Source organism: Schistocerca nitens, chromosome 1, assembly GCF_023898315.1.
Source record: "Schistocerca nitens isolate TAMUIC-IGC-003100 chromosome 1, iqSchNite1.1, whole genome shotgun sequence".
Classification (NCBI taxonomy): Eukaryota; Metazoa; Arthropoda; class Insecta; order Orthoptera; family Acrididae; genus Schistocerca; species Schistocerca nitens.
In genome coordinates this window covers 839,745,987-839,772,024 of record NC_064614.1, presented here as the reverse complement: position 1 = coordinate 839,772,024, position 26,038 = coordinate 839,745,987, and positions in this window count along the sequence as shown.

The following is a 26,038-nucleotide window of genomic DNA, read 5'->3' as shown; positions in this document are numbered from 1 at the left end:
GCCCTAGTTAAAACCATATAAATGTTCTACTGTCACTAAATGTAACTTCTTTCACACGAGAGTACTTCTGTGTCAATTTTCTTAATGTACACATACAGATAAATGCAACTGAGACAGGTCAATCAAAACACTTCCTATGTCTAACATGAACACAAATAATCAATTTTCAAATATCAAATAACACTTAATAAATAATATACCTCAACTGACCTAGCAACATTTAATCATAAAAAAAATATCGATTTTCTCAGCGCCCAGCGTGCTGTCTTACGGCTTTATTTGTCGGTCCAATTATATCACCTGCGAGTCTTTCCTCTCTTTTCCAAGCGTCAGTTAGGTTGGCTCGTCGTAGTTGAAATGAAACAAGAGAACAAAATTATTTTAGCATCATCCAAAAACGTGCCCTGTCACGGATTGGCCATTTTAACATTTTAAATGTTCGGATAATAAGTTGCCGTCTCTTTACTCTAAGAATAGATTATCAATGCAGCTAGCAGCTATCTCTGTGTAATGTCTTGTCTGTATAGACGTGTATCTGTTGTCTTTAAGATCCCTTCACCTTCACACATAAGTCTATACAGTAAAGTAAGGCCCTCCCAGTTCTTGGCTGATCCGTGATAACACAGGTGAAAAATTAGACTAATGGAGGATTATTAGTATTATCTCTATTTTTTATTCGCTCTCTCTCTTTCTCTCCTTTATCTATGTATAGTTTTTAATATAAGATTTCATTACGTGATATAGTGGTAAAAAATTCAGCCACATAGAATCTTTGGTGGAGTCCTTCGTCTTGGTAATCAGCGGCTGGCTTGCTGTAAGAGATCTTTACATTTATTATTATTGTTAAACACTGCAGTCAGTCGGTAGAATCAATCGTTTGGACAATTTGTTCCTTTTACGAAAGACTGCGACTTCGAGATGTGTACGAAGCCTTTTAGGACGATTTAACACAGACTCAGTGATTGCAGGCTCTCTTCGACGCAGCTGAAACTTCCCCACTAATTACAGGGCCAACATGATCAACAAAAGATTGAGAAAAAAAGTCATTCGTTCATTCACTCCAGAACAAAAAAGTCACAAACCTTATTTATGGAGGAAATCGTGTATTAAATCCATCTCCATTACCTGTCCAGATCTCCGGTGATTCAATGCCTTAATTATTTTCCTTTTACAATCTCTTTCTCTTAAAAACAAACCGCTAGCGCCACAAATGTTAATTGCCTCGCTTTTGCGAGAAAAAAAGCAGAATATATATCTCTCAGAAACACGTTGATCCCTCAACAGATACTCCAGAAGCTGTCCTAGTTACCACTCTAACAACCATGGAGAATGCATATATGCATCTCTGTTATTTCAAAGAATAAATACATTAGAAAATACTAAGTTGTCGACGAGCTGACGCTGCATATATTACGAGAAAATCAGATCAGATAACTTTTCCAAAGTGAATGAAAGTGGATGGTTTGATTTAAAAGGATTAATTGGTGCGTGAAAGAGGTTATTTGCTGTGGGGACATTGCAAGAGGGCTTCAAGATGGCCTAGTGTAACGCTGAAAGTGGTAGCAACGTGATACCTTAGGTCATCGCTTGTTGGCCGAAGTCTGCAAGTGATCATCTGCAAGTGGTGATAGACGGGACCGCGTTGTTAAAAAGAAGTCTGCGGGTACCAGTGACTCAATGATGACCCCTATTCCGATTGTGCAAGAGAGGGAGTCGTGCTACACTTCGGTCAGGGGGCCGAATATGGAGCAGTGTAACGGTGAAACTGGTAGCAAAAATAAAATAAAATAGGAAATTTAGACGACTGAAAGTGTTTTCATCTGACATTGTCTATTGATCAGCCGAGGTCTCGCAATTATTATGAATAACTATGGGCTTACATTTATCTATAATGGCGCTAATACGGGGCACCGTGCAACGTCACGCTCGAGCTTGGCGACGCTTCAGACAGCAAGGCGACGACACATGCGGAAAAAAGGCCGGAGCTCAGATGTTTATGTGATTTGCACCCATAACAAAAACTGTGAAAGGAGTAAGATCACAGTGAGTGGCGCTGTAGGACCACGATGTCCTTAGAGAAGGACTCAATCATCCGGTGGCTCTCAGCAGTGCCAAAGATTTCCAAAACGTAGCTCTGTTGCTGACCGCAATATGACGTGTCGTTTCCCACCGTGAAATGTATAGGACTCTACGCCCCAAAGGAAGGGGTGATTTCGCCGCGCGGGATTAGCCGAGCAGTCTTAGGCGCTGCAGCCATGGACTGTGCAGCTGGTCCCGGCGGAGGTTCGAGTCCTCCCTCGGGCATGGGTGTGTGTGTTTGTCATTAGGATAATTTACGTTAAGTAGTGTGTAAGCTGAGGGATTGATGACCTTAGCAGTTAAGTCCCATAAGATTTCACACACATTAGAACATTTTGATTCAAATGGCTCTGAGCACTATGGGACTTAACTTCTGATTTAATGTCTCCTGGAACTTAAACTACTTAAACCTAACTAACCTAAAGACATCACACACATCCATGTCCGGATTCGAACCAGCGACTGGAGTGGTCGCGCGGTTCCAGACTGTAGCGCCTAGAACCGCTCTGCCACCCCGGACGGCTTTAACATTTTGAAGGGGTGATTGCATTGACGTCCTTAATGCCACCTCCCTGGAGACTGTTTGTGCCTGTTCTGAGCGGTGGTGAGTCTGAAATGTTTTCCTCGGCCGCCTATAAAAAACGACCTTCAATTTAGCGCTGGTTCTGACCACCGATGCAGAGGTGTCAAGTGGAGCGGTGAAACGTGGGTAAGAGGTGTGTGGCGACCTTACCATCGTGTGACACGTCCACTGTAGCACTGGGCAGAATGAATTTTGGTGAACTCTGGTGCCAATGTTTCATAATTAACCTACCTTATACATCGCATGAATTTTTGAACTCTGGTCTTTTATTCGCATGTCCAGGAGACCTTGCTGTAAGAAGCGTCGGCGAATTAGATTGTGACGACTCAGGGCGGCACGCTTTCGAATCAGTTGCATGGGGGCTTAATTAAAATATAATGCAAATAATTTTAATTTTTGGTAGCTGTATGTCCGATTACAAAGTCTCGTAAACGGTTGGCCCTGAATAGTATTATTACGCTATCTGACTGCAAAGAACAACAACAAAGAATGAAATGGAAATTTTCATTAACACAATTAATTAATTAAGTCCCCAGCAACTATAAAACCTACGAAACCAAAGCACAAGTGTAACTGTTCTGTGTGTGGAAGTGTGACTCAACGTACGCATCTGGCACGGTTCTTCTTCAACAACACAAGAAATTTTAAATATCATTTATACTGAATTAATTAAAGAAAATAGAAATACCATAATTACTCAAGAAAACCAGAATTACACTCTAATACAAGAACACAAGCCAGATGCTTTGTTGACTGAACCTGTAATGACGCATTATTCAGGACATTGAAATAATGAGAAAGAAAAGAAAAGTAGTTTGTTACCTTAATTTATATTGATGAAAAGCACTCTAGACATTACAATCTCTCCACACCGACTCGCTACTATCACATCTCAACAAGAACTTTTCAGTATCACATCTCACCAAGCACTGCCTACTAGCTCATCTCAACAAACACTCCTCACTACGACATCTCAGCACTGACCACCACGAGTTCTCCCAAAGCACTGCCCAATACGAGTTCTCAATAATCACTGCCAGTGGAGGCGGCGGAACAATGCTCTCTAGCGCGATCTCTGGCGCTGTGGCTCAGTGTAGCCACCTTTCATATGCCCTTCCTCCACAGGCTAGAATTTGATGGTATTTTTGCCAGCACTGGTGGTGAAAATACCACCAAATTCGTCAAAAAAATACAGACAAAAATAGAAGATAATATTCATGCGTAAATATCATATAACTAGATCAAATTTTGGCTTTGCACTGACCATTCAATAACCTAATATATAAAATACAGTAAGCAATACAAATTCTTTCATACATGTGACTTTACATAACAGTTTCCACAAGTATTATGTGGTTAAACAGTTCAATCAATAGCGTCAGCAATGACGAATATGTGCAGGTAAGAGTCTCATAACTTTTCACAAACAGTAATACACAAAAAAATCAGTTTATACAAATATTCACATAAACGCTTTCCATAGCTCAAGAATAAGCAGTTGACAGTTCCAGCAGTAGCACCCAGCAATGGTCAACAGGTGCAAATACCAACAAGTGACTTTTTTTTAGTAGAAACAGTCCATCAGTGGCACACAGTAATGTTGAATAGGTGCAGACACCAACAAGTAACACCATTTCAGTATAAGCAGTTCCATTAGTGGCACCAGCAATGTTGAGCAGGTGCACACAGCAACAGGTGACATCTTTTCAGTAGAAGCAGTCCATCAGTGGCACCCAGCAATGTTGAATAGGTGCAGACACCAACAAGTAACACCATTTCGGTAGAAGCAGTCCATCAGTGGCACCCAGCAATGTTGAGCAGGTGCAGACACCAACAGGTGACATCTTTTCAGTAGAAGCAGTCCATCAGTGGCACCCAGCAATGTTGAGCAGGTGAAGACATCAACAGGTGACATCTTTTCAGTAGAAGCAGTCCATCAGTGGCACCCAGCAATGTTGAGCAGGTGCAGACATCAACAAGTAACACCATTTCAGTATAAGCAGTTCCATTGGTGGCACCAGCAATGTTGAGCAGGTGCAGACACCAACAAGTAACACCATTTCGGTAGAAGCAGTCCATCAGTGGCACCCAGCAATGTTGAGCAGGTGCAGACATCAACAAGTAACACCATTTCGGTAGAAGCAGTCCATCAGTGGCACCCAGTAATGTTGACCAGGTGCTGACCGCAGTCCATAAAATTCACTATCACTCATCACACTGTTCATCAGCAGAAATTAAACATGTCCTAGTGGCACCAATAATGTAGAAAAAGTGCAAATAACAGTTCATAATATTCCCTATCACTAATCACACAGTTCATCAGCAGAAATTAAACATGTCCAGGTGGCATCCACCATGTTGAAAAGTGCAGCACCATCACTAATCAGACAGTTCAGGCATGAACAATAGTTTGAATACACATACAATGCTTTTACACTAAACATACAAATCATAACAAACACACAAATGATATCAGATAATTGTCCTATTAACTGTTACAATACACAAATACCAGTAAACCTATAATATTTATGAGTGTCAGTGCAAGCCACAACAAACAAGTAAAATAATATTTAGGAGATAGGTTGGGATCACTTCTCTGGGATTATAAAAGGAAAACACACAAAACACACTCACTCATCTTTCATCCACATTAGTGCTACTGTGTAATTGAATAGTGTTAACTGTGTAAATGCAATTCTGTCAAAATTTTATGTTCATCATGTGTATCAAGTAGTAGTGGCAGCAATGTATAACAGTCAATAATAGTTAGTCAACGTCATAGTCATCATGTCAAGACCAATGTTTGCCAAGCCAGATCAAAATGTACGGTTGCTGAACAACTGTCAGTGAGCCAAGATATGCAAATGCTTCTTCTCTCAAAAAAAAAGTATATACTGCTTAGTGATTTGACAAAGTGTGTGTAGATAATCTTCTTTCTACTTGAGTGTTCTAGTCTGCCATCTTCATCCTCCTTGTTCCACATAGACCAACAAAAAAAAATATGCTCCTCACTTACTTTACCTCTTATCCACCAAAACTCCAATAATCATCAACATCAATACATCGATACATATAAACCTTTGTCCACGAAAACTCCAATAATCATCATCATTACTTTACCTCTTATCCACCAAAACTCCAATAATCATCAGCATCAATACATCGATACATTTAACCTTAGCACCAATATCATTTCACTTCCATAACAACTCTTTCCTCTAGTCAGTCTCCTCGAACAAGTACAGACAAAATCCTAGTGCAACTTCAATTCAGCATCCCATACAATCCGAAGACACAGTGTCCACACACAACCTCTGTATAATCCATCTGACCCAAATCTTCTACTCATTATAAATTATAAGATACATTTTGGTTCCTTGTCCATCATTAAATAAAAGAAATGCATACATGACCTCTAACAGCCTTTAGTTTGAATAACTTTCAGTAAGTAAGTACGATTACGAAGTGTTAATGATCATAATATTTCACAGTGTGTACACCACTTCAAGAATTATGGCAAACAGAAGCAAACATGTGGAGTATGTCTTGTGTCGTGTCACTTCCTATTTCAATTACTCACGAAAAATGCAGTGTAATAACTGTCAATGGTCTAACCTAGTGTTGGTATGTCATGTCGTTAGCTTCCTTCCTATTAGCATAAATTTATACAGCTTCCATAAAACCTCCATCTCATGTGACTTCTATGAAATTTCTTGTACTAATGTCGTTCGTAGCATTATAGCAGTTCATTTTCTTATCTTAAAAATATCAGGCACTGAGCGTAACCAAAACATGCAATAGCGAGTAAATATACCAGTAGAGAACAGAATGTCAACAAGTGGATGCAACACAATCCCTACAACGAGGCTCTGCCAAGCGAACAATCTATAATTAATACCATAGTGTGACCTAAACTCTATGTTTGTACACAGTATATCAGCATTTCTATATACCAACTTATAGTTATGACAACAAAACAGAAGTGTGTAAATATGCAATCCATACGCACAGCAGCAAACATATATCTTACGTAATAAACAAGTCATTAGCATCATTCAGCATAAGCAAATAAATGTTCATATGTAATCTTAATAAGTAAACATGAAGGCGCAAGCAGATAAATCACAAAGTGTAACCTACATACCTAACTACAGTCAGCACAATTAATCAGGTGACAATTATAATTTAAATAAATAAGCACAGCAGGCACATAATAGAAAAATGTGACATCAGTGAAAAAGCAGTGCAGCCAAGCGATGCGTAATATATACAAATAACAAGCCTGTTCATTAATCAATCATTGTCAAATCAGTTAATGTGCGTAAGCATGTCGCTTCACAAGTAAATTCATAGAACACGAAATTTAGCACAAAGTATGAGTCACGTAATCGCAAGCAGCAAATTACGTCTAAAGTACGTACCTAAGTGGAAATATGTTACCTGAAAAATACACTCAATTAATCGTTACCTTTTTTGTTTATTACTTTCTTCTTCGAAATGACATTCTTCCTGAAATTTTCTCAATAGCAAGTCGTCTTAACGTCGGACACGCACAGAATTTACCTAAAGGTCTTAAATATTTTACACAACCGTATCCTGAAAAATACTGAACGTTAATAACATAATTTATAAAGTCACCATAGCTTTATACAGAATTTAGTCGGAAAAATTAGACTGCGTATTTGTTTACGGCTGTCAGTGCATTCACACTGTGCGCTCGATCAGCTGTAGGCGCGTGACGTATGAAGTAATTGTTTGCGGTCAACGACTGCCTTTTGCGGCGCGCAGACTTCACTGTTGCTTTGAGTATCTGCCGCCGCCGGAACACGGCGCGGTATCCTTGCATTCTCCGCATGTTTACGTATAACTGTTGGTTTCTCAAAAGTATGTCATTCCACAAAAATTTTAACGTTAGATATGTGATGTATTCCCTTAGGGCGCCGAGATTTAAGAGTTTCTACTTCAATAGTGTTATCATGAATGATTTTGCGAACCCTATATGGACCGTTATAAAGCAGAAAAAATTTGCGACACAATCCCTTTCCTTTGTGAGACAAACGGTGGGACTTAATTAATACCTTCTGACCAACTGAAAAAGTTTTTAAACGACCAGGACGTTTAGCTGATTTCTCTCTGCTAGCAGCTGCAGACGCAATATTTTGTAGAGCCAGGTTGACAACTTCAGAATGCCGCAGTTTCCGTGAAGGCGGAAAAGGAACGATTTCAGAAATGTGATTTGTTGGTACTTTATTTTTTAATATCAATAGAGGCGGTAAAGAAGTTGAGTCATTAGGAAGTTCATTCAGAATGTTTTGAAAAATATGAAGATACTGATCCCAAGTTCTGTGATTCTGATGACAATAAAGACGGCACAATTTATTGATTTCCTTCATCCATCTCTCTGAAGCATTAGATTGAGGGTGAAAAAGTGAAATAAAAATTGTTTTAATCTTACGACGCCGTAGAGTACGAAGCCAAATTTTAGAGCGAAACTGTGACCCATTATCTGATATGACCTTATCAACATGACCAACTTCTTTAAGAAAATGTTTGATGAAAGCATTAGATACTGAACGAGCTGTTGCTTTGCGTAAAGGTGTAAAACACACATATTTTGATGTCAATTCCACTGCTACGAAAATGTACGCAAAACCATTAGTAGAACGAACCACTGGACCGAACAAATCGACTGCAGCCATGTCCTTTAATTTCGCTGGAATGATAGGAAACAACGGTGCTCTGTGAGAAACAGTTGGCGGCTTAGCCTGTTGACATAATTTGCATTTGGCAAGAACAGATCGAATACGTTTTTCCATATTACTGAAGTAGCAATTTTCTCGTAATTTATGAAAGCATTTTCTGGGACCAAAGTGCGCATAACTGAAATGTGTAAACGAGGTGTGGCCAAATCATCCAATCTAACAAAGCGTCTAACAAAATTACAGACACCAAGGAAACTACGAACATCACGTTTTGTGGAAGGAACAGCATAATTACGAATAGCGTCTACTTTCTCTGGATCGGGAAGAATACCTTCTGTAGAAATAATGTGACCGAGAAATTTCACCTGAGAACGACCAAATTCTGATTTTTCCAAGGTCACTGTAATGCCAACTCTTGCAAAAATACGTAATAATGAATCCAAAATTTTGTTGTGCTCACTCCAAGAACGTTTAGCAATAAGAATATCGTCAACATATGAAGTAATATTGTCACGAAGATAAACAGGTAAAATTTCATTTAAGCTACGAATGAATGCTGCTGAAGATACAGCAAGTCCAAACGGTAATTTCCGAAGTCACTTTTGGGTAAAACAGTCTAATCCGGTTATTCTTTACCTACTGTCTAGATAGATAGATAGTAGAAGAATTGTTTTTTATATTTTATTTTTTTTTAGATGCAAAGAATAGTGAAAGAGTAGGCAGCGGTACAGAAAACTAAAAGGGAAATAGCACCACTACAGCTCGGGGCCCTGTGAGCGCTACGGCACATAATCACTTAGTATAGTGAATCCCCTGAGGACTTTAATAGCTGCACATAAATTTCAGTTTGTGACTTAGTGGCACATCTGGCGGAAGTGCGTACGTAAATTGATCCAACCATGAACATGGACGTATGTCATTCCTAGAATTGCAAAAGATCTTAAATTTCCGAACAGTTAAAAAGTGTTTATAGTCAAAGTTTTCGCCTCGTGGCGACAAAGACCTACCGCGTCTGTCCCAGTCCCAATGTTGATTATTGTCAAGTTCGCGCGCCTGGCGCTCCCTTGTTGCATCCCGTAAATGAAACAAATTATTTTCTTCAAACCCCTCCGCTAACTGTGATTCCAAATTCCTTTTGCTGTCCTTTCCTACGATTTCGCCTTCAATTTGTTTGACTTGCTTTCGTAATGCCTCAACTTCCCTTTTAACGCGTTCATTAAATTTTCCCTGATTTTCAACATGCTTACTTATGTTCTGGTACTCTTCGGTTTCTGCAAATGGTAATGGAGCTGTATCATCTGAATCTCTATCCCCATTTAAACTAAGACTTGTCAATTTATCTGAAGTCTCCTCAACTCTTTCCGATAAGTCACCTATTTTTTCTTTCTGTTTACTTACGTCTTCCGTAAGTGTCGCGACTCGGGTTTCAGTATTGACACATTTGGTAGTTAACTGTTCATATTGTTGTGTTAGATTATTTATTCTGTCATTTGGTACGGATTCCTCGATTCTCTCAAATATTTCTTCCTTATCATGTGCTCGTTGTAAATTTAACTCTGAAAATTTTTGTACTATCACGCGATCTCTTTCCTCCTGTTCTCTATCCTGTTCCCTTTGTCTAATCTCTACTGCAATTAATCTATTATTGTGAGCATTCAAAATCGGTTGTACTTCTTCTCTGATTTCTTTCTTTAATTCATCTTTCATGTTTTTGAAACATGTCCCTATTCGTGAGTCTAACCGTGTTTCCATTGTTCCCATATCAGTTTTTAATTCAGATCGTAAAGTTCCCATCTCTGTTTTAATTGTTCCTATTTGTGATCCCAGTGATTCCATTGTTCCCCTCTGTGCTTTTAATTCAGATCCAAACCGTGTTTCCATTTTTAATATAGCACTCATCAACTGCTCCTTAGTAATTGATTCGAAATTCCTTTCGCCCCTAACATTTCCCGCAAAACCAGTTTCCTTCGTCATAGCTGTAAAGCTATCTGTGTTCGATACTATTTCAGACTCTTCTATCGTTAATCTCGTTTTCTGTGAATTTCCTGATTGAGAAAAATTTTGAAATGGTTCCGGACTATTTTCCCGACTTATTAAATTGTTTTCCACTCCATTATTCATCATACTGTTGTCTTGTGTTGGCGAGTTCGCCATGTCAACAATTTCGTCATTCTCACTGTCCATCATTTTTGCCTTTTTCATCGACCACGTAATCATTTACAAAACATACAAAACTCGTCACTATATGAAATTACACACAATGACACTTTATCTCCAACAATACCATTCACACGAAATGTTTCCCTCAAACACGATTAATCGAACAATTGAAATAATTGCACTAATTGTCAAACCCGTAGACAAGACAACAGAAATGAAATTTTGCAAAAAAAAAAAAATACCATTAGAAGAATGACAATTACCAATATCTACACATGCAAAATAGACTACAATTGCTAAACTACAAATTACTACAACAATACTACTGTCTACTATTTTTACAATCAGAAGATTCCAAGGGACGATCCGAAGCAGCGGTCGCCACGTGCATGGGGGCTTAATTAAAATATAATGCAAATAATTTTAATTTTTGGTAGCTGTATGTCCGATTACAAAGTATCGTAAACGGTTGGCCCTGACTAGTATTATTACGCTATCTGACTGCAAAGAACAACAACAAAGAATGAAATGGAAATTTTCATTAACACAATTAATTAATTAAGTCCCCAGCAACTATAAAACCTACGAAACCAAAGCACAAGTGTAACTGTTCTGTGTGTCGAAGTATGACTCAACGTACGCATCTGGCACGGTTCTTCTTCAACAACACAAGAAATTTTAAATATCATTTATACTGAATTAATTAAAGAAAATAGAAATACCATAATTACTCAAGAAAACCAGAATTACACTCTAATACAAGAACACAAGCCAGATGCTTTGTTGACTGAACCTGTAATGACGCATTATTCAGGACACTGAAATAATGAGAAAGAAAAGAAAAGTAGTTTGTTACCTTAATTTATATTGATGAAAAGCACTCTAGACATTACAATCTCTCCACACCGACTCGCTACTATCACATCTCAACAAGAACTTTTCAGTATCACATCTCACCAAGCACTGCCTACTAGCTCATCTCAACAAACACTCCTCACTACGACATCTCAGCACTGACTACCACGAGTTCTCCCAAAGCACTGCCCAATACGAGTTCTCAATAATCACTGCCAGTGGAGGCGGCGGAACAATGCTCTCTAGCGCGATCTCTGGCGCTGTGGCTCAGTGTAGCCACCTTTCACAGTACAGAGGAGTGTTTTAGGCAGCTGTGAGCTGATTTCTAACTTCTGCGTCACTAAACATCTTCTTGCTTTCTAAAAAGTGAACCTTTAATGGTATTGCCCAGTATACTCACCACTGTGAAAGCAAGTAGTCATGTAAACACAAGCAAAATACATAACTCAACCTTGGTGTTACACGTTAATATAAGTATCGGCTTATTTTCTTATTTAATCACCAAATGAAGCACATCCCAGGACTTACTTGGTATAAGTTACAACTTTCCGGGCATCACAATACAACTTTTGCTACGATAATCTCACTTTGACGCTATCAAGTAATATAACTTTACTGTTCCTTCCTTAACAGACGCTGGAGAGAAGTTAACTCTGGTTTCACCTCAACAACTTATTTTTCTTGAGCTTTAGTAACTGTGTTGACTAAGCTCAAATGATCATTAGAATGGTACCTGAGCCATCGTTTGACACACAAACAGAAAATTCGAAGATGTAGGTCACATAAACTGATGAACAGAGAATATCTTCTCATTGTCTTCAACACCAAAAAGGTGACTTAGATGAATTGTTTCATCACAAAGTGTAAAATACTGCCCCTGACAAGATCTACATACATGTCCTGTACATACATGTCCAGATATACAGTACTCGCAAAACTTCTTTTCGATCAGTTTCATAGTTAGCGGAAAATTCGAAAGTTTCATTTTACCTAAGATAGAACTAAAAACTAAAAAAAAACTACACTTCTCCCGAAGAGGCCATGAATGCCCAACGGTATCGACCGGTCGCCGTGTCATCATCAGCCCATAGGCGTCACTGGATTCGGATATGGAGGGGCATGTGATCAATACACCACTCTCCCAGCCGTATGTCAGTTTCCAAGACTGGAGCCGGTACTTCTCAATGAAGTAGCTCCTAGGTTGTCAAGGTAATACTACTATTTATAATCATATATTTTTGTATTTACTTTTCAGAGAAGACTTATTGCTATTTAAGTGAACATTCTTAGAAACTTGTCGTTATAGCGCTCATAGTAAGGGGGGACCAATTAAAAATATTACTAATCAATGTAAACAGCAAACGTAATTGTGGTATGCCTCTACGTGCCGCCAATGGAGATTATATGATGTGGTAATCTTCCATTTCCCATCCATGAGGAAGATTTTGTTTTAGAACTGTAGGGGTTGGGTTCGAAGATATCAGCACCAAAAGAGGGCATCGTGTCAACAGGTTTCTCATGGGAATACAGTGAAGTAGCTTGGGATCCAGTGTCGAAGTGTCCGAGAATGCCAGGATGTTTATTATAGAAAGTTCCAGAACCTTCCAGAAAATTCGAGAATGTTCTAGATCTCCCAGATAATCCGGAACTAATTGGAGGCGAATTACTTACACATTCTGTTTATTTTCGGGAAAACGCTCTTCCAGTGATTCCAAAATCAACTCAAGCAGAAGAAATCAGTGCATGTTTGAAGAAATCATTTCTTTGCTCTCGAGAGAGGAAGGCATAATGAAGAACAACGACGGACGTTTAACTTCCCAATGACGAAAAAGCGAATTGTTTTGTCGGAAATCTCTTAGAAATTACTGAAGGCATGCACTCAGTTTACTGTGTAACAGGCCAAGTTGTACTTAAAAGTGATTTACTTAAGATTGTCAACAGCCTAAATGAATTAAAGATAAGGTTTTCCCGAACATTGTCACAATCTGCTCAACTTGGTTATTCACAAGAGTCGTTTTAGCAGTAAGAAATGAAGTAGCTGGCGATATTAATTTAAAAATGTAAAACAAGTGATAATCGTCAACAGTTATATAACAATATAATTGAAGCAAAAATGATATGAGGAAAAGATAAAGAAATTACACAATTTATTCCGAATATTCTGCTCATATCTACCGAACTGTCGTTTCAGTTCAAAAGACTGCTATTTCCAATACGCTTAGTATCATCATAAATAAGACACATCGACAAATGTTACCGCGTTGTTATATTAAAAAGAATAACGGCTTGCTCACGCACATACATAGCTTGCTCTAGGGATGGAAAACCCAAAATTTCTGTCTACTCACCAAACAACAAGGTGACAGAGTTCATCAGCAAGTTAATTAGGTGTGAAATATAGTGACGAGACGGTGGTGCCTGTTGTGTTCCAGAAGGTGCAAGTGCTTGAAGTGGTCGCTATCACAATAAGGTTGTCGCCAGAACATATTCCGTCTCGTTCGCATCAACGTGGATTTTAATAGAAAAAGGTCGAGATTTATTTATGTTATCGAGCATTTATGTTCCAGTTTTTAGAATGTTCTAGAAAGTGCATCAATTTTTTTTAACTTTCTCAAATGTCTTGGAATGTTCTTGCTGTTTTACAAAAAAATTATTGGCAGAGCAGCATATTTCAGATTAGCATACCGTTGAATACTACAGTGGATTTAATAGCACTGGAGAGTACTTTTTAGCGTGGGCATACTAACACTCTTACGGTATTTTTATTTTTTGCTTTTACTATGTACTCGAATGATCCGGAATGTTCACAGAAAACAAATGAAAATAAATAACATATGAAGTGGATATTTGTGAGCTAGTAACAACAATAATAATAATAATAATAATAATAATAATAACAATAACACAAGCACTTATTGTCGCTGTAGGTATTTGTTTTACATTAACTAAATTCTTCAATGTTGCTTGCCGAACCTGATAATAAGAAAGAAATATTTCTTGACATTCATCATGAACGTTAAGTTTTTTACTCACCTGCTTGCAGGTTCTTAGGCAATCAGTGAACCTTAACTGACTGTTGCAACAGCACCTAAAGTAATGAGGCACATGTGATAAGCATGTACGATTTGCAAAACTGTATCATGTTCAGTACAGATTTCGTACAAAACAGATCGTCACATTTTAAGAAGTATTTTTCCCATTGTAATTACGTATTTCTCTCTCTTATGCATTAATAAAACATTTAGTTTAGAAGAAAAAGGATATTACGTTTGTTCATTTAAAACTGATATAGCATTCAATTATATTCATACTGGTTTCTATTATTCACATTAACATTACCTTTCTCCCATCTTCGATCCATGGCACCCGTATTACGTTGTCCTCGACGGCGACTGTTCACCAGAACAAGAGTACCCTCTGGTGTGACCCAGCGAAGCGTGATAGGGTCGCTATTATTTTCTAGATATATAAATGACCCTGTGGATAGGGTGAACAGCAATCTGCGGCTGTTTGATGACGATGCGCTGGTGTACGGGAAGGTTGAATGAATGTGGGAGGTACAAGATGACTGAGACAAAATTTGTAGTTCATATGATGAATGGCAGCTAGCTCTAAACGTATAAAAATGTAAGTTAATGCAGATGAGCACGAAAAACAAACTTGTAATCGAATACAACATTAGTAGTGAGCTTCTTGACGCTGTTACGTGTAATAAATATCTAGACATAACGTCAAAAAGCAATGTGAAATGGAACGAGCCTATGATTGTAGTAGAAAAGGTGAGTGGTCGAATACTGCTTATAGGGAGAATTTTAGGAAAGTGTTGTTCAGGCGTAAAGGATGACAGTAGTGTGACCCATTCATGAGTGCTGATCGAGTGTTTGGGATCCGTGCCATGTCGGATTAAAGGAAAACATTGAAGAAATTCGAGGCAGGCTGCCAGGTTTTTTACTGGTAGGTCCGAACACCACGCAAGTATTACGGAAATGCTTCGGAAACTAAAATGGAAGTGCGTGGACGGAAGGCGACTTACTTTTCAAGGAACTCTAATAAGCAAATTTAGAGAACCAGCATTTGGAGGTGAGTGCAGAACGATTCTACTGCCGCATAAGGAATACGAAGATAAGAGAAATGAGGGCTAATGCTAAGGCGTATAAACAGTTTTTCCCTCGCGCTGTATGCGAAAGGAACGGGAAAGGGAATGAGTGGTAGTGGTACGGGTAGCCTCCACCGCCGCCACGGAGTACATAATATGTGGGTGTAGCTGTACAAGTATAAAGTCTGTCACATGGTATCTCATGTACATATTTTCCATTAGCAGAGGCTGAATCCACTCTCTGGTGTCTCCAGCTTCTGTTGCGTTCATGTAGCTCAAGGGTCACAGATCTACGTGATTGTCCACCATATAGTTCTCCTCTGTGTTTGCAGATGACGCTGTACACTCCACTATCTAACAAGGGTTTTGGTGTAATTTCTACTGATACAGAAATGAAGGATTTCGCCGCGTTTGAATGCAATAAACTCTTGTTGTGTTCCTTCCCGCGTCACTTCGTAATGAGTCTTCGACATTTCCGAAGTCATATCATCTCTTTCCATTGAAATACCTCCCAGATCTTGTATTAATTCAAATTTATTTTTATGGAAATTTCAGTGTTCCCACATTGTACGTAACTGTCAATTTTTCTTATTCCATTAGCTCAGTACATCATCTACTCGAGTACTTAGTTTAGCAGCTGTAAAGATGTTTATGTGGGAACATTTGTTGAAAATTGTCCAAGAAAATTTTGAAGATTTGTTCAAAACTGTCTAAGAAATTTGGAGTAGCAAGTAAGAGAGAGGGTAACTCATGTTTAGGTCACCTATCTATAGAGAACTTGCTGAGATGAAATGATTCAGTTTTATACATTCTTGAGTAACAGAAATTATTTCCTGTGATTTGAAGGAGATGTTCAAGTCCTTGAGGTACAAACATCCGCTTTAGAGCAATAATCAGTGTATTATAAAAGTAAGTTTACGAGGTGCTTGCCGCTAAAACTCAGAAACGAATACCGGTACAATTAAAAGAGTTATATGATGTAGTAGCCCTCTATACCCCATCCACGCAGAAGGTACCCATTTTTACCTTGAGGATGCGCTTTTGAAGCAATAAGGGTTCGAAAGTTTCACCCTCTAGAAATTTCTAGAAAATTCCAGAACATTCGAGAGTATTCGAGAACATTACAGAACGTTTGAGCGTATTCGAGAACATTCAAGAACATTCTAGAGTACTCGAGAGCATTCCGCAACATTCCAGGTCTTCGAGAATGTTACAATGACCCGACATCTGGAATTTTCGGGAATAATCTGGAACATTTGGGAAGATTCCAGAATGTTCGGAAACATCCCGGAACAGCCTAGATAATTGTGGAACATTTCAGAACACTCTCCAATGTTGTGGAATGTTCTAGAGCATTGCGAATCATTCGAAGCCTTTTCGGTATGTTCTGGAATTCGGGCCTCGTGGGGCTACCCATTGGTAGGGGTGTAAAAAACAAGACCCGTCGTGCGTTCAAACGTCAGTTTCTTATTACTGACGAAGGTAGAAACCGAAAAACAAACGGTGAGGTGTGAGCAGTCAGAGTGATAGAGTGACCCAACATAAATCGAAAACAAAGTGTGAAAAGTGTAGTTAGCGTGTTTGTTAATAACAAGTTGATTTGATTTATATTTTGGAAAATGCCAGAATATAAAACAGGAGCTCTTGCCAGTTCTAAAGCAAAACGGCGAAAACAAAAAGAACAGCGAAAAAACCAACACAAACGAAGAGAGCGAAGCACGTATAAGTTACCAACGAACGAGAATGTGCACCGTGAGACGCAGACAAACCGAAGAACAACGAAATGAACGGAATGAAAAACCAAGAATTGCGAAAAAGTGGTGCAGTGAGTGAATAAAAATAAACAATGAAGAGTGAGTGATCGAAGTGATACGGTGACTGAATATGAATCGAAAATAAAGTGCTTAAAAATCACATCCCTTCCTACACATACAAATAGTGCGCCTAACAAAACATTTGAGAGTTGAATGATCGAAACAAGAAACAACAGCACATTTTGCTTGACACATGTTACAAGTAGGCGAAGGCACATATCCTACTGGCCAGACGACCGGCCTCATTCAACTCAACAGTGATTTATGCAACGTAGCCACTGCTGAAAACGAACTCATTGACCAAACCTATCAAAACATTATTCACCACTATGCCAATCCGGACAGGTTATGTGAAAGGGCAATTTCGGAAATTAAAAATAATATTGTCGACGATTTCAGTTTTAATATTTAAAAGAAAATTTACGGTGAAGGGACAATATACAAATCGAGCGACACGATGGTAAACGTAGTATAAAGTGTGAACTTCACTACAGAATTTCTAAACTCTTTGCAAGTACTAGGAATGCCATTACACTGACTTCGACTTAAAATTTGATATCCGATGATACTAGTCAGATATCTCAACTTACCAAAACTATGTAATGGAAAAAGGATGATCGTGAGACGGTTATAGAGTAACATCATCAAAGCCGACCCTGCGACTGAATAGTAGGAAGGGCATACACTATTTATCCCCAGAATATACAACTGAGAACTACTGAACTGCCATTTCAATTTAAAAGACTGTAATTTAAAATCAAATTAGTCTATAGTTGTACAATTTATAAAGGGAAAGGACAAACTTTAAAATATTGTGGCATCATCCTCACAGACTCAGCTTCTCTCACAGTCAGCTATAAGTAACTTGCTCTCGAGTAGCAAATTCGAAAAATTTCTACACATATACAACGAATATCATAATGAAAAATGCTGTTTATAAGCAAGTATTGTAAATAGTTGGAATATGTTTTCAAGTAAATTTTTTTACTTCTTATATTTTAAAGTTTATCCCGTGATTCCGACCACTACACAATGTGATACCAGCTCCCTGAGCGAAGCCCGGTATCACAGCTAGTAATAATAATAATTTGAAACTTCCTGGGAGATTAAAATTGTGTGCCGGACCGAGACTAGAGGTCGGGATCTTTGCCTTTCGCGGGCAAGTGGTAGAGCACTTGCCCGCGAATGGCAATGGTCCCGACCTCGAGTCTCGGTCCGGCACACAGTTTTAATCTGCCAGGAAGTTTCATATCAGCGCACACTCCGCTGCAGACTGAAAATATCGTTCTGGAATAATAATATGGATCAAGAAAGTGATTCGTCTTCTACTTTTAATTTATTTTATGCTTATTTGAGCTTCCATGACTTGCGTTTTACCTCACTTTCGTCTCTGGATTACTCTTCTCTCTTCCTTTTTTCCTATTTGCAGTGACGGATATATAAGGCAACTTCGCATTCTGTGATCGTGTCTGATCTTTGCTTTTTACTGTTAAGCGCAAGACTTTACATCGTTAAGTTGCCACGGGCAAACGTCACTGTATTTTCACTGTTTCACTTGTGACTGTGCCGGCTAGAAGCGATGAAGCGCAATTCCAACTGGCCCTGCCTCTAATGAGTGGCTGACCGCACCACGAACGTGGTACTGAACCGCATAGGCATTACAAGCGAAAGACTTCTGCTAATGCAGTTACAGTAATATGCAGGGCAATTACACTCGTGGTCAAGCCTCCTAATTCCTACTCTGACGCCCCCCACTTCCGTATGCAATGAGTTTAGTTAACAACCGTGGAAGCACGCTCGAGCGTTCATGCAGCGCCTCCGCTGTGTCTGTTAGCTCGAGTAGCGAACACCCTTTGAAATGATTACATAGAAACTTCTGATCAGACTATACATTTTTTAATAACCAATTACTCAAGAAAGTAACACAAAAACGGGAAAAAGGAAGTAAAAAAAACGTCGTTTCAGAAGGAGTAGTTATAATTGAGGTGGTGGTAGCGTACACTAAATCGTGTCAAATGGGTATAATGTGCCCAAAGCACAGTACTCACAGGTGTTATAAAGAGGCAAAAAAAAAGTTAAGTGCATTTTCGAATTCTCTTTGCAATACTACGTGTAGCTCTTCCGAGGCGTCTTGGCGTTCTTTAACGGAGGAAGTACTGTTCACAAACCGAGTGATTTATTGGCCTCATCTGTTTATTTTTATTTATTTATTTATTTATTTTGTAGACTTTGCCTTCAATCCATCACAACAGTCATATATCTAAAGGAGTAGGATACGGTGACCTCTGTAGCCACGAAACGGGACTATTTATGACAAACCACGCCACAGGAAATATTAAGTTCGAAGTATATGTTGCCTGATGAATAGAATGTACAGGGAGCCCCGTCGTACTGGAAGAACATATCAGTCCTTGCAGGGAAAGGCACTTCATCCCGTAATGCTGATAGTTCGTTCTCAAGAGCGTCTGGAAAACGGTGAGAGATGACTAACCATTCCAGCTAGCCGCACCTCTTCCGAGTACGAGGAAATGAGATGAATTAGCATGTTCATAACATTTAAACTCGAAATTCGCATTTGGGGTTTCAATGACGGGGATGTTATAATAACAATCTGTAGAGGTGGGAGGGAAGCCCTCAGGGGAAAGCGAGCTCTGGAGGGAGACAGATGGCCACACTAGGGGTCGTACCTTGGGATGTAACAGGTTGTAGGTTGTGTCTTTTCAAGTTGGACAGTGAACTCACTTCTTGGGGAGGGTGGAAGAATGGTGCTTTGAGCCACTAAATCACAGACGGCCGTGAATCTGACAGGCAGCTACAAGGCCAAGGACAGCCAGTGTCAGGAGACAATACATTTAAAGGACAATGATGCTAAAACACAACCCCCTGGTTTCGCCCATTAAACTTCCGAGCTGTACCACACGCCCACTGATTGACACGACAAGGTTTTCCAGTGTGGTGAGGGGTTTCAGTGAAGTGCTTTTGACATCTTTGTAATTGCAGAAGCATAGGTTCTGGCCACAGGTAACAGCTTTAGCTAGAGTACCCAAAACACCACCGAGTTTGACTTACTATCACATGGATGGTACCTTGACAAGCTGACAAAAAGAGAGTAGAACCATTTTTGTTTTGTTTCACCATGGTGATAAAAACGCGCTGGTGGCAAGGGCACAACGCTGCTTTGATAGACGGCTTGTGAAGCAAGTCCTGAGTCCAATACGTCGGGTTGAGAGGGGCGGTACTGCAGTTAATTAGGACAGTAGTTATAGGGAGTTTCTGGCGGAATGATGGAAAACATTACAAAAATATACTATTGTCCAATATTGACTATAAATTTAATGTTGTTGTTGTTGTTGTTGTTGTGGTCTTCAGTCCTGAGACTGGTTTGATGCAGCTCTCCATGCCACTCTATCCTGTGCAAGCCTCTTCATCTCCCAGTACCTACTGCAACCTACATCCTTCTGAATCTGCTTAGTGTATTGATCTCTTGGTCTCCCTCTACGATTTTTACCCTCCACGCTGCCCTCCAATGCTAAATTTGTGATCCCTTGATGCCTCAAAACATGTCCTACCAACCGATCCCTTCTTCTAGTCAAGTTGTGTCACAAACTTCTCTTCTCCCCAATCCTATTCAATACCTCCTCATTAGTTACGTGATCTACCCACCTTATCTTCAGCATTCTTCTGTAGCACCACATTTCGAAAGCTTCTATTCTCTTCTTGTCCAAACTATTTATCGCCGAGGTTTCACTTCCATACATGGCTACACTCCATACAACTACTTTCAGAAACGACTTCCTGACACTTAAATCTATACTCGACGTTAACAAATTTCTCTTCTTCAGAAACGATTTCCCTGCCATTGCCAGTCTACATTTTATATCCTCTCTACTTCGACCATCATCAGTTATTTTACTCCCTAAATAGCAAAACTCCTTTACTACTTTAAGTGTCTCATTTCCTAATCTAATCCCCTCAGCATCACCCGATTTAATTTGACTACATTCCATTATCCTCGTTTTGCTTTTGTTGATGTTCATCTTATATCCTCCTTTCAAGACACTGTCCATTCCGTTCAACTGCTCTTCCAAGTCCTTTGCTGTCTCTGACAGAATTACAATGTCATCGGCGAACCTCAAAGTTTTTACATCTTCTCCACGAATTTTAATACCTACTCCGAATTTTTCTTTTGTTTCCTTTACTGCTTGCTCAATATACAGATTGAATAACATCGGGGAGAGTCTACAACCCTGTCTCACTCCTTTCCCAGCCACTGCTTCCCTTTCATGCCCCTCGACTCTTATAACTGCCATCTGGTTTCTGTACAAATTGTAAATAGCCTTTCGCTCCTTGTATTTTACCCCTGCCACCTACAGAATTTGAAAGAGGGTATTCCAGTTAACGTTGTCAAAAGCTTTCTCTAAGTCTACAAAAGCTAGAAACGTAGGTTTGCCTTTTCTTAATCTTTCTTCTAAGGTAAGTCGTAAGGTTAGTATTGCCTCACGTGTTCCAACATTTCTACGGAATCCAAACTGATCTTCCCCGAGGTCCGCTTCTACCAGTTTTTCCATTCGTCTGTAAAGAATTCGCGTTAGCATTTTGCAGCAGTGACTTATTACACTGATAGTTCGGTAATTTTCACATCTGTCAACACCTGCTTTCTTTGGGATTGGAATTATTATATTCTTCTTGAAGTCTGTTGGTATTTCGCCTGTCTCATACATCTTGCTCACCAGATGGTAGAGTTTTGTCATGACTGGCTCTCCCAAGGCCATCAGTAGTTCTAATGGAACGTTGTCTACTCCCGGGGCCTTGTTTCGACTCAGGTCTTTCAGTGCTCTGTCAAACTCTTCACGCAGTATCTTATCTCCCATTTCATCTTCATCTACATCCTCTTCCATTTCCATAATATTGTCCTCAAGTACATCGCCCTTGTATAAACCCTCTATATACTCCTTCCACCTTTCTGCCTTCCCTTCTTTGCTTAGAACTGGGTTGCCATCTGAGCTCTTGATATTCAAACAATTGGTTCTCTTCTCTCCTAAGGTCTCTTTAATTTTCCTGTAGGCAGTATCTATCTTACCCCTAGTGAGACAAGCCTCTACATCCTTACATTTGCCCTCTAGCCATTCCTGCTTAGCCATTTTGCACTTCCTGTCGATCTCATTTTTGAGACGTTTGTATTCCTTTTTGCCTGCTTCATTTACTGCATTTTTATATTTTCTCCTTTCATCAATTAAATTCAATATTTCTTCTGTTACCCAAGGATTTCTATTAGCCCTCGTCTTTTTACCTACTTGATCCTCTGCTGCCTTCACTACTTCATCCCTCAGAGCTACCCATTCTTCTTCTACTGTATTTCTTTCCCCCATTCCTGTCAATTGTTCCCTTATGCTCTCCCTGAAACTCTCTACAACCTCTGGTTCTTTCAGTTTATCCAGGTCCCATCTCCTTAAATTCCCACCTTTTTGCAGTTTCTTCAGTTTCAATCTGCAGTTCATAACCAATAGATTGTGGTCAGAATCCACATCTGCCCCTGGAAATGTCTTACAATTTAAAACCTGGTTCCTAAATCTCTGTGTTACCATTATATAATCTATCTGATACCTTTTAGTATCTCCAGGATTCTTCCAGGTATACAACCTTCTTTTATGATTCTTGAACCAAGTGTTAGCTATGATTAAGTTATGCTATGTGCAAAATTCTACAAGGCGGCTTCCTCTTTCATTTCTTCCCCCCCAATCCATATTCACCTACTATGTTTCCTTCTCTCCCTTTTCCTACTGACGAATTCCAGTCACCCATGACTATTAAATTTTCGTCTCCCTTCACTACCTGAATAATTTCTTTTATCTCGTCATACATTTCATCAATTTCTTCATCATCTGCAGAGCTAGTTGGCATATAAACCTGTACTACTGTAGTAGGCATGGGCTTTGTGTCTATCTTGGCCACAATAATGCGTTCACTATGCTGTTTGTAGTAGCTAACCCGCACTCCTATTTTTTTTGTTCATTATTAATGTGAGTAGGCTGTTTAGGTTTTTTTATTGGTAACGCCACCTCTGTATGAAAATCACTGGCTGTGCTGTGTGCAGTCTGTGGCTGCTTTGCATTGTTGTAATACTCGCCATTGTAGTGTTAGGCAGCTGGCTGTGAACAGCGCGTAGCGTTGGCAGTTGGAGGTGAGCCGCCAGCAGTGGTAGTTGTGGGGAGAGAGATGGCGGAGTTTTGAAATTTTTTGAAATTTGTCTTGAACTGCTATATATATTATGACTATTGAGCTGGCAGTAGTGGCGCTCGCTGTATTGCAGTAGCTTGAGTAGCGAAGAATTTTGTGAGGTAAGTGATTTGTGAAAGGTATAGTTTAATGTTAGTCAGGGCCCATTCTTTTGTAGGGATTATTGAAAGTCAGATTGCGTTGCGCTAAAAAAATATTGTGTGTCAGTTAAAGCACAGTCGTGTATAAATGTTCAAAAGGGGACGTTTCATATGTCGACCCTTAGCCTAGGATACCTCACTGGAATCTTCTGATTTTTTTTTTGGTAGTTTGTGTAATTAGTGTAGCTATTGTTTATTGCTAGCGCGTAATCATAGAGAGAATTTCCTTTGTAGTTGTAGTTTTTCATTGTTGTACAGTAAAACAGTTGTGGCATGCATGTAGGTTTGCACCGAGTATTTCGCAGCTGCAATTAACTAGATATTATTTTCAGTGTTATGTTAATGTGTTCTCTTAGTTTTGCTCTTTAAATTGTGCTTTTCTGTGTTATCGTGAAATACTGTGACAATAATGGCGTGTGAAAAACGTAACACTAGGCTCCAAAGTAAACTGAGAAATAATAGTGACGATGAGCGTAGCTTGCCAGCACCACTGTGTAATGAATTAACAGACATTCAAAGTAGTAATTTGGTAACTGTGCATAGGGAAATGGAGCGGCGGCAAACAATGGCGTGGACAGTGAAACAATTAGTGAAGAGGGAAGCATTATCGATCGATTGGTCGGCAACAGCTCGCCTCAGGAATCGGGAATGACAGGACACAATTTTGCAAATATTGTAGATTCAGGTTTTGGATCCTCACTGTTTTCTCAAATAAGTCAAGACACATTTTCTGCTTGTCAAAATGTGAACGTTTCCGGTGCAAATTCACTGCCGAAAAGCACTGAGGAACATGTTCCAGACACCAGTGCATTGTTATTACAATTAATACAACAAATGGGACAAACACAACAAAAGCTTCAAACGTTAGACACAATGGAACAAAATATTCGAAAGTTAGACACAGTGGAACAAAATCTTCGAAAGTTAGACACAGTGGAACAAAATCTTCGAAAGTTAGACACAATGGAACAACACCAGAGACAAACACAGCAACAGTTAGACGCAATGGAACAAAATCTTCACACCACACTTGAACAAACACGTGAAGATTTAACTACTGAGTTACATAAAATCGAATCGAAATGTCAAAAAGTCTGTAACGACGTAAAAACGCAAATTTGTGAGCATTTTCAACCTATTTTTTCGCGGCATGAAAATGCATTACAGAATCACGAAGCAGCCATAAAAGAACTGCAAACTATTGTCCATGAAAATCATGAGACCTTGCAAGCTAAATTTGACTCAGTTGCATCTACCGATTCGGTTACGCAACTTGCAAAATCGCAGGAAAACTTAAAGGACACAGTAGATACTCTGAAACTTGGTTCAGAAAAACACACTGAGGAAATAAGTACACTATCGGAGAAAGTAGCCGAACTTTCGGATCAGTTCACTAATTTATCTACGAAGGTAGATGATAATCTGAATGACACAAAACCGGTAGTCTTTAATGACACAGAAGAGAGCGAACAAGTTAGGAAACTGAAACAAAATCTGAATCAACACCAAAGAGAAATCCGGGAAGTACAACATCAGCTGACACAGGTAATACAATAATTACGTATTTCAGAGGACACTCGCGCCCCAATACGGGATGAGGGACTTAGAAATACGGAAAAGCCGCAAAATAATAACACAGAGCATTTCGGAAGTTATGAAAGAAATTGGCAATGTGCACCGAATTTTGAGATGGAACGGCCGACACGACCTAACAATGACCGATATGCGACTCGCCGACATGATGATTTTGACTATAAGCTGTTCATTACTACACGTAAATTCAAAACATTTAAGAATTCTGGCAACGACATTCATCCACAAGCATGGCTCCATCAATTCTCTCATTGTTTTCCTCCCAACTGGTCATTAGAACACAGATTAGAATTTATGTGTGGCTACTTAGAGAATGAACCAGCTGTAAGAATGCGATCGGTCATTCACGATTGTCACAGTGAAGGAGAATTTTACCATGCCTTCCTCTCAGCATATTGGTCTCAAGCCACACAAGACCGAGTAAAACATAGCATCATAATGATGAATCATTTCGAACAATCTGAATTCTCCAGTCTTGTGAAATATTTTTAAGACATGTTGCACAAGAATCAGTACCTGTCAAACCCATACAGCCCCTCAGAACTCATCCGCATTTGCTTAATCAAATTACCTGAACATTTACGACATATTATTTTGGCAGGACGTTGCAAAGACGACATTGAAGCTTTTCAGGGACTGTTACAAGAACTGCAAATTGACACTGACAATCGGGGAACGCGGAAACAGGAGCACAACAATTACAGATCACATCCGTCACAATTCCGTGACGACAGAAACAATAACTGGACACGACAAGGCTATTCTTACAACGCAAA